This window comes from Gobio gobio (genome assembly GCF_949357685.1).
Source record: "Gobio gobio genome assembly, chromosome: 14".
In the NCBI taxonomy this organism is placed as follows: domain Eukaryota; kingdom Metazoa; phylum Chordata; class Actinopteri; order Cypriniformes; family Gobionidae; genus Gobio; species Gobio gobio.
Genome location: NC_137107.1, coordinates 48,440,981 through 48,451,944, shown reverse-complemented (window position 1 = coordinate 48,451,944; position 10,964 = coordinate 48,440,981). Strand labels below are relative to the sequence as shown.

The following is a 10,964-nucleotide window of genomic DNA, read 5'->3' as shown; positions in this document are numbered from 1 at the left end:
AATGTTTTTACTCTGCAGTTGTGCAGTTTTAAGGGGGTGTATAGCAATTTTATAGCCGAAATTAGTAATGATATTTATATACAGGTTTATTTAAAATGGCAACTATTTATGTAAAATTCACATTAAATATAAAAATTTCCCAGTTGAATTCCTGGTGAAAACATGAATGCTCATAGTTTAGTGGAAGATTGCTGCCATCTACTGGAAAACAAACACTTTTGCTAGTTCTCAATGAATAGTTTGTGCATGAATGTTAGATGCAATTACTCTTGCTATTTGTGTTTAGGCTGTAATGTGGCATAGGTGCAATAGTTGTACAGTTTTACTATCATCAGCCTTTAAAAAATAAAAAACAATAATAATATCATGAACATAATGACGGGGTAGAATGGACTGGACATCATATAAAACAACAACAACAATAAAAATAAAACATCAATGCATTAAAAAAATAAAACAGAACGAGTGTTTCCACAACTTGATAACATGTAGTGCTAAACCTTGATACAAGGGGCACCAAGTAAAATCTTGCCTAGGGCAGCAAATTGGTCAGGGCCGGCCCTGATCTAGAGTCAAATCTGTGGAACGGTCAATGGCTACTGTCGACGTGCTCAACAATGTGAACCTTTAATGCAATGTTAGTCTCTTTGGATAAAAGCAGCTGCTGAATACATAACTGCAAATATAAAGTATGATTTATTACTACACACTTGGTCAATGTTGCAATGTCGTGTTCCTTTTTATTCACTTTGTCTAAAAATATACAGAGCATTTCTTTACATGCTAAAAAGATTTAAATGCAAGAAAGTTCATCATTTGTATTTGTGCTCAAGCTCAATTAATGAAAACAATTGAACTCCTCCAAGAAACAAAACCCATCTCTTCATAAATCACATTTTACAGCAACACTAGTTTCATGAACTATTACTGAACCTGCCAAAATGTCCTTGACAAATGATCAAACTTCACTACTAATTTTGGAAAATTACCTTTAGATTAATGAAACAAATTCTGAACATGAACATTTGCTCATTTTGGAAACTTCAGGCAACACTTTTTCTTTTTCTTATGTTTCAGCAGATTAGAGGAACAGCTGAAACAGTTTCTCTACAGAGTGAATTCTCTATCGTTTTAATGCTCCTGATGAACTTTCTAAATTTGTGAAAATAAAAAGTTGTTTTACCTGTTAGCAGCTGTCTGTCCCACTTTCAGAGCATAGACTTGAATATGACTTTTCCAACTTAAATTGTTAAAAATCTTGAATACTTCAGAGCACAGACTTCAGTTTGGTATCTTTTTAAAGGGAAATTTCCCAGGTTATTGTAAATAAAAAAAAAGTTGTAAAAGTTAAGTTTTAAAAAAGTTATAGAAACGAAGTTTCTGAACATGTAAAATATATAAAATATACAATTTCAGTACCAAATATTAGGTTGATATCTCAAAAAAGATCTTGATGACATTTCCATATATCCTCCTGGGACCCAAGAATAGACTTTTGTCCACTGTAGTGGACGTTATATTTTAGTGAATTTCTCTGACATCATACATGTCACATGTCACAGTCTGGATGTCCTTTAAAGAGCACATTCGGGGCTTTGCAGGGATACCAAATGTTTGGAGGTTTCACCAGGACAACAACTTCTTCTTGGTCTTTAAAAACAGCTGACATTAATGTTTTGCACTCTTATGGAAAATGATAATATTTTTTTATTATAATTTAAATCTGATTAATTTTCAAATTGTTTGTTATAAATCAACATCTCAGGAAAATGTTATGGGGTTTCTAATCAAAATATGACTTTCTGTTACAAAACAGGGCATTGATTTTATAAATGACCACTGTAGTGGACACCAGTGGCCTGTTGCACAAAAACAAGTTGGGCAAACTCTGGGTTACAGAGTAAGTTTTGGGTTAACAAATCCAAACAAATCCAACCTGGGTTAATTAGGGTTAATATGTTTCATGACGCTTGTTATCAACTTTCTCTCTCAACCCAGGTTTAAACCCTGAGTCAACGATTGATCATCATGCGCGTGCACATAAAAGCCACACCTTTTCCGCTATCAGCCAATAGCATTCAACATGGAAAAAAGCAGGTGTGCCAATTTCACAGTGGAAGAGCAAGAATTAATAATGAGGAAATATGATGACTTTAAGTCCATTTTAACAGCAAAAAGCAACACAGTTGCAGCGGCCAAAGCTCGGGAGAATTGCTGGCAGAAAATAGCTGATAGCATAAACGCGTACGTTTTTACACATTGATTTTTATAGGTTCACAACGAGGATAAAACCGATTGAAAACTCATAGCATAAACATATTGCATATAATTTAATGTGAAATTAGTGTCCTTAAATAATTACTTAAAAGTAAATAAAGGATATGTAAAACATGTTATTACTATTATTATATAGTGATTTTAACTATTTATTTTATACTTAGATGCAACCCGAACTGCAAAAGGTCTTGGCAGCAGATAAAAATGAAATACAAAAACATTGTTCAAAGTGGTGAGTAATTGCAATGGGGTTTTTATTGTTCTTGTGTTCATGTTATAATAGTGTATTCTATGTAGCCAAGAAGAAAAAGTGTGAAAGTAAGAAAACGGGGGGAGGGCCACCTCCTCAAAAATACACTGCTGCAGAGGAACTGGCCCTGGGTCGACCCATCATGGACGGCATTGATGGGAGTGCATCCTCGGATCCAGGTGCTGGCTCTTCCAAACGGGATACATTTATACAGGGTAGGTGTACATACATTTTGGTATTAGGGTTAGGTTTTTTTTTGTTGTATTATTAGCTGTACATTGCAAGCACTTCTGACTTGATGTGTTTTTCAGCTGGGGGAAGTTCAGTTACCTTGTTGGAGCCAGCACACCCACCTACAGGGTCTCATACAGAGGTAGTACCCAGCACAGAACATACCATGAGAACATGCTATTGCCATGCTAAATATGTATTTATTGCATTGCCTTATTTGGTTAACAGGGTGAAGCTTGTGAGGACGCCATATCTGTGTGCTCTGAGACCGCTGCGGAGGTAAATGTGCTTTGTTTAAACATCTTTTAATGAGTAAACAGTTTCTCTTGTCGATTGTATTATAGGATTACACACAACTGCATCCTCTTAATAAGGCCTCTTCTTCACACTTCCCTGGCCAGAGAAAAAGGGTAATACATCTTTCCGTGTAAAGTTACAACTGTATACAATAAAGTCGTGACCAGTCTGTTACTTTAGCAGGAAACAGACACTGTCAGAGCCCTCTATAAGAGAAATTTGGAGCTGGAATATGACATCAAATTACTGGAAAAAAAGAAGCTGAAACTACAGATTGAGGAGTTGGAATACCGGAAGATGGTATGTGAAGCAATAGTTGTGAATTAAAAGACTTTAAGAATGCAAGAATTTTTTCTTTTCTTTCTTTTTTAAGCAACTTGAAAATCAATAAAATGATTTGACTCCCAAATTTGTACTGTACTTTTATTAGAAATCAATTGAAATACTGTGCTGTTATTGCATCTCTCAGTGCTCTGCCAGATGGAAAGTCCAATGTAATGGGGTCAGTTTCATCAGGGGGGAGTTGGTGGTTTGGTGGTGGCACTTTCTCTTTTCTTACAGTGGCTATATTGTGCAGTATTGCACATGCTATCATGCTATTCCACTATCTGGGATGCTCTCTGTGGTGATCTTCTCAGGCCACGTAGACAATTAAATCGTGCCTTTAGCCTTGTGTCAGGGTCAGGGAAGGGGGTCATTAAATATCGCTGACAAGCATAACCCCTGTCTCCAACCAACAAGCCATCAAACATCCCTGTCAAGAAGCATAAAATAAACGATATAAGTAAATGCAATAGTCCATTTGAAGTATTTGTGAATCTCCCCCCTCCCCTCTCTTTATACCTTCCTCAAAAGCGCTGACCTAACACAGATTCCCGAAAAATTCTGGAGTTATGTACCGAGCCAGGCCATCTAGCATCCAAACTTGTGATCAAGTATTGATTGTCACAAGTCATCTGCAATTAACAGGCATGTCAGTATAACAGATGTATGTCCATAGGTTAAAAATCATATCAGATTTGATAAGAGTCTAATCCGTTAAAGAGAAATGAGAAGGCATCTCGGACTGTACCTGGACATTGAGGGGGTGAATAGATTTTCTGTTCACAAAATCAGCCTCATGCTCACCTAGGGCTGCAGAAATTGCAATATGTGTGCAATCTATTGCACCAATGACCCTAGGAAATCCTTTTCAAAAACAATTGTTATGCAACTTTAAAGTCTTTAACATTAGATGAATCGTAATAGGTAGGCAGTATTTGAAATGATCTCACCAGCTATTCTGTAAAACCCCTCTTTAATAGCCAGCGTCTCTAAGTGGCCAGGAAAAACAATGAATACATCAATGTATTCCTGCAATGCAATGACCACTTTCCGTATTGCTCTGCAGGCGGTATGTTTGCTTATGTTTTCAGCATCACCCACTGGCCACTGCATGCAAATATGTACCACTAGCAAAGAACCGCAAAGCAATACATATAAGTTGCGGTACATTAAGCGCGTGGCTTCGGCGTGTCATATTTTTAATGTGCGGCTCGAGAAGCCGGCATAGATAAAATATACTATCTGCCGAAAACCGATACCTTTCGTACAGATAATCATCGGGAAAAGCTAGGGGATTATGCCGATCCCTAAAAGTTCGTTCCTGACGAAGTGCCCTTCTTATTATCTGTGCTCCGATCTCCACAGGGTTTTTCAAAAACGGTGACGCCATTGCTACAAACTCTAAAGATTGATGTGTCAGATTTATGTCACTTTACTCACTGCTGATTGGTCCAGTTTGGGTTTGTGATCTCTAACCCAGAATAAAACCTGCTCTCGAGCAGGTTAGCCATGTAGTGTAAGTTACCATGGCAACGAACACCGCTAAAAACCAATCTCAAACTAACCGCAAACTTACCTGGGTTAAAACCTAAACCGGATTTGTGCAACAGGCCACAGGAGTTAAATCATGTTTATCAGGCATTTTGGAGACATAAGTGAATAGGGAAAGAAATTACATATCAATATTCCTATGAAATATCAGATATTATTATGAAAATGTTGCCAATTATTCCTCCCATTATTACACTTCTATTTTCATTACATGTTGCAACAAGAACACATTAATATGCAAATTAGATGCAGTGAATAGATACATTGTATTGAATGGGAAAATCCAAGTATTGTAATTTTGCCCACATATTTCATAAAGTAAAATGGTATATGAATGCATTTCATTACATCTTTCATAACATAGTTCAGAATCATCTTTAAATAAATTTTGTTTAAAAAAAACCCTGAAACCTAAAAATTGATTGGTGAATTAAAAATAAATCCCATTGTTTTTGCCTATGCATGCAATTTCATGTCATTTAATTTTTTCAACAACTGAGTCCTGCTGTCAACTACAGAGTACATATCATAACATATTAATAAAATATCATTTTTCAAAAATGTTTTTTCCCCATTTGTTTCTTATGCTCTAAACAATGTAATGACATGAAAAAATACTAAATAAAAAACAACAACTAAATTTCAGGGTCCCAGGAGGATATGGTTCGAGTGATCAGGGCTGGATGTCCTGAAACCTTCTTAACACTACATCGTTCTTAAATTATATCTTAAGGTGTATCTTATCGTTAATACGTGTTTCCCGAAACGACCTTTGTTAAGAAAGTCATTCTTTCGTAAGGTTGGTCTGGACCACTCTTAGCTATACCTTATCACTATTGACAGTTCATTCCACTAGTGGCCACCACTGTTTCTTTACATCTCAGTCTATACGAATATAATTCTGCTGATTGAAGTGTTTTCATGCAAATAATATTATTGTCATTACACTGATGGCTGTTAGCGTTTTTAATTATATTATTTATTATTATTGTGCTATATGAAATATGGCATGAGAGGTTGCGGGATCCCACAATCATTTCTAAATTATTGAAAATATCCACGGTTGGATTTAGTTTGCAATTTGGATTATATTTATAAGATCTCACGAGTCCTGATAAATGTAATTTCAACTATTTCACACACAATGCAGTTAAACAGCCCCTGCATAGAGTGAATAATCGATTTTTGAGCTATTGATAAACTAATTCAGCACCGCCGCCACGGACAGCGCCTGCTAACATCGCACTTAGGAAGGTATACCTTAAGCAACCTCCTAAGATAAACCTAAGATAGTTTGGGGAACACGCCTAGAAATTGTATACTTTTAGTTAAGTCTTCGTAGCGCACTAAGAGACAACGTTATCGGGAAATGCAGCCCTGAACCATATATTTTCATACTTTTCAAAATATCTATGAAGTAGACATCCTATTCAGAAGTATTTTGGCTGTATTGTTAATATTTGACTTGAATTCAATCTCTAAAATACATATAAAAACATATGGAAAGAGTCATCACAAATGAAGAATCTATCTCTATTTATCTACTGCTCTGTCGTTTCTTTTGAAAATCAGTCACCAGAAATACAAATTAGAGTCTGAAAGCTTTCAAATGCTATGTAGTTTGTCAAGATTATACTTTAGGTTTAGACTAAGATATTATTGTTCTAAATGTATAATGGCAAGTGTCCCACAAGTGTTGGAGAGCAATCTTAAAAATAGCGTTTAAAAATAGTTTTTATAAATAGTAAATTCAGATAATTATTCATAATGTGTGAAAAGTATTGATATTAAAAGTTGTTTGTACCTGATTGTATGGGTTTTTTTCATAGTGTGATTTTGGGAAATTGTATTGAATCCGATTCGGGTCAATTTGACCCGGATCATAACGATAAATCAAAAAGTGCACAAGAGGTAAATAATGCCAAACATCAAAATGAGTGTTGTGTTTGTCTACTATATACATCTGTTATTTCTTTATGGTATTTAGTGTTTATTTTCTCAATAGTGGTATTATTATCAAAAATGAGCTCTATATTTCTACATATTATTAAACTATCAGTTCTCATCAAGGGTGTAGGTTTGATTTTGAAATTGGTGGGGACAGCCCAGGAAGCTGAGGATTCAGGAAATGAATAGGATAATTAAGGTTTCTATACTGACCTTAACAATATGTTAATTAATTATATAATGTTACAGGTAATAGACAAGGAGGCAGTTTAAAAGATTTGTATCTTTACTCTGTTCTTAGTATAATACAATAGTCAATGTGTCTACTGTCTTGTTCCTTGCTATTTGAAGAAGCCAAACACACGTCTGTCTGTCATTAACAGAAATGAACTAGTGGCATAATTGTTTCACATCAATATTGTCCAGTTTGTCCTGGTGGACATGGTACACAGCAATACTGTTAAGTCTCACTTGTGCCATTGTTGTTGTCTCCGAAGAGACTGCGATGACTAAAAGCAGCCTGATAAGGGTTTTAACTTGATCAAACAGGCCTCTCAATTCAACAAGACCAAGCAATGTTGTGTTTTCATGTTTTATGGGGACTTTACACAGACAATGATTTTTATACTGTGCAAACAGTCCATCCCCTAGCACTGACTAAACCTACTTATCATATAAAACGTGCGGTTTCGGAGAAGTTAATACGGCTTCTCACAAGTGAGAAAAAAAACTAAAACAAAACAAAGCCAATCGGATCAGCAAATGTGAGTTCAGGAGGCGGGATATATTAACCGTTTGTGTACCAGGAATCGCGTATTTTTCACAGAATGCTCTTGTAAGAGATTTTTTGTCTAAATGAGATGTTTGGTTAAATAAAATAAGTAATACATTAAAATCACAAGACGGTTGTATAAATAAATTAAATTTTGATCGAAATTATAATTATTATTAATTGTATTGGTGGGGACAGGTTTCAAAGTAGCACTCCTCTCAGAAACTGAAGCCTACGCGCCTCGATCGCCCCCGGTGGTTGGTCCCAGTATAGCTCATAAACCCCACCTCTCCATGTATTACAATGGACGCGAGACAAAACAATTAAATTACACTTCAAATAATTGTTTCCTAAAGATAGTTTCTGTCACTTTAGGCAGTTTTTATCACGATGACTTCATTTCAAGTGTTCATTTTGTAAATAAGTTTAGTTTTAGTTAGTTATTTGATTCTATACAAACGGGGGATGTGACGTCATTATTGACAGCTGAGATTGACGGCTTCTCTGAGTGAGTGCATCCTGAAAGTATTCACAGCGCTTTACTTTTTCCACATTTTGTTATGTCACAGCCTTATTCCAAAATTGAATAAATTCATTATTTTCCTCAAAAATCTACAAACAATACCCCATAATGACAATGTGAAAAGAAGTTTGTTCGAAATCTATTAAAAAATTTAAAATTACAAAAATCAGATGTACATAAAACACTCAAAATTTGGCTCAGGTGCTCCTGTTTCCACTGATCTTCCTTGAGATGTTTCTACAATTTGATTGGAGTCCAATTAGTTGATTGGACATGATTTGGAAAGGAACAAACCTGTCTATATAAAGTCCCACGGTTAAAGGAACACGCCGACTTTTTGGGACTTTAGCTTATTCACCGTATCCCCCAGAGTTAGATAAGACCATACTAGGGATGAAACGGTATGGAAATTTAACATCACGATTATAGTGACCCAAATTATCACGGTGATCAATATTATCACGGTTTTGTTCAAATGAGATGAAAGTGTCCAAAAAGAACAGATGCACACACTTAAAACATTTAAACAAGTTTTATATTTGAAAACCAACAAACAACAAATAAATAAAGCAGCTCTATGCACTTTTTTTTAAGCTAGATTCTATTCTGTGGGATGTCCTTCCTTATAATGGCTGTCTTCAATAACAACGCATAACGCATAAATAATAATAATTTGTTGTAAATATAATCTCTAATATTATCTCTAAAAATATTCAAACAATATTCTCATCAGTGTTCAGCAATGATGCATTTTAATCTAGCATATTTTGTGTAAGAGCCCAAACAGTATCCTAGTGAAATATGCATATCCATATTTCCATATGATTTGACAGTTTATTTTGTTAAATATCAAAAGGTGTGTATCATACCTGACACCTAAATGATCACTTTACAGTCAGTTTTATGACTGTCATTCTCTTTAAATGCTATTGAAGTTTGAAACGTGTATAACGTTACCAATGTTGTATGTAACTTTAGAGACGGTCCCTAAATTCGCCAGCGTTATGCCAGTCATATCAGATGCGCTGCGGTTCTGCTGTGTTGGTTTGAAACCATTTTCGCTGCTGAAATAGAGTAAAAACAGTCGATCACTGTATGATGAGTGAATCTCCTGCATACATCGCACGTTTATCTCCGCTTTGAGTGAATATTTCAGCGAGTGAGAGCGTCGCGCGCTCTGAACAAAAACTCTGGCTAACGCCTCTGATTAGGAGACGACATCGCTTTCATAAACTCAATAGAAACACGTGTAAGTGGTTATAATGCACAACGCGATTATAACAGATGGCTTTTGAGAAGACTATAATACAGGGGTCTCCAAACTCGGTCCTGGAGGGCCACTGTCCTGCAGAGTTTGGCTCCAACCCCAAATAAACACACCTAAACCAGCTAATCAGTGTCTTACCAGGCCCAAGTAAGACACTGATTAGCTGGCTCAGGTGTTTTAATTGGGGTTGGAGCCAAACTCTGCAGGACAGTGGCCCTCCAGGACCAAGTTTGGAGACCCCTGCTATAATAAGTTAAACAGCCAGAGTGGCTAGTGTGCAGCCGAAATAACGTTACACCCACAAATGGCGGTTGTTAATGTCAAGCCCTGATTATCCCTTAAATGTCACCCTAGTCTTGACTGAATTTGTTTGTTCGCTTCACGTTATTATTTCCCAGACGTAGTTTTGGTTTGCCTTGGTTTGCTTGCCTTGCTTTCGTAGTTTTGAAGTGTTTCCATTACAGCGACTTTCTTCTGGCATGTTCTGCAGACAGGATGACCATCTTCGATTAAGTTTCCCTCACGACTTTTGTAAAAGCAAAAATATGACCACACCTCAGATTTGGTCCTTTCAGAAGTCTAAAAACGGCGCTGTCACTGCCTTCTGCCATTTCTTCTCATTCAAAAGACAGCGCTGTGCCTGCACCTGCGCCAGACTGACGCTGACTGGACAAGATTTACAGCGAGTTTTCACAATCGTGATAATCACACGCGGTTTTAATGATAATTAAATTTTATACGATATTACTATCCGTCACTAAATTTTATCGTGGTTTATCGTGAAACCGGTAATCGTTTCATCCCTAGACCATACACACCATTATCATCTCCGCATGTGCCATAACTCTGTCTGACACACCCACCGCTAGCCTAGCTTAGCACAAACCAAGCCATGAAGTCCAATGCCTGTAGACCGCCAAGACAGGATTGTATAGAGGCACAGATCTGGGGAAGTGTACAGAAAAATGTCTGCAGCATTGAAGGTCCCAATGAGCACTGTGGCCTCCATCATCCACAAATGGAAGAAGTTTGGAACCACCAGGACTCTTTTTAGAGCTGGCCACCCAGCCAAAATGAGCAATCGGGGGAGAAGGGAGGTGACAGAGAACCCGATGGTCACTCAGACAGAGCTCCAGCGTTTCTCTGTGGAGAGAGGAGAACTTTCCAGAAGAACAACCATCTCTGCAGCTCTTGACCAATAACGCCTGTATGGTCAAGTGGCCAGACGGCACATGACAGCCCGCCTGGAGTTTGCTAAAAGGCACCTGAAGGACTCTCAGACAATGAGAAACGAAATTCTCTGGAACAAAGATTGAACTCTTTGGCCTGAATGGCAAGCATCATGTCTGGAGGAAACCAGGCACCGCTCATCCACTGGCCAACACCATCCCTACAGTGAAGCATGGTGGTGGCAGCATCATGCTGTGGGGGTGTTTTTCAGTGGCAGAGCACTCAGACTGGAGGTAAAGGTTCATCTTCCAACAGGATAATGACCCCAAGCACACAGCCAAGATAACAAAGGAGT

General features: G+C 37.1%; 1 pseudogene across 1 annotated transcript; it reads right to left on the bottom strand.

The window, feature by feature from the left end:
* Positions 1 to 3,488: 3,488 nt before the first annotated feature.
* LOC307137826 (putative nuclease HARBI1) lies at positions 3,489 to 4,769 on the bottom strand (annotated as a pseudogene). The gene is made up of 4 exons: positions 4,330 to 4,769; positions 4,128 to 4,243; positions 3,899 to 4,011; positions 3,489 to 3,809 (listed from the first exon to the last, which is right to left on the bottom strand). The product of its transcript is annotated as a putative nuclease HARBI1 (transcript).
* Positions 4,770 to 10,964: the final 6,195 nt, after the last annotated feature.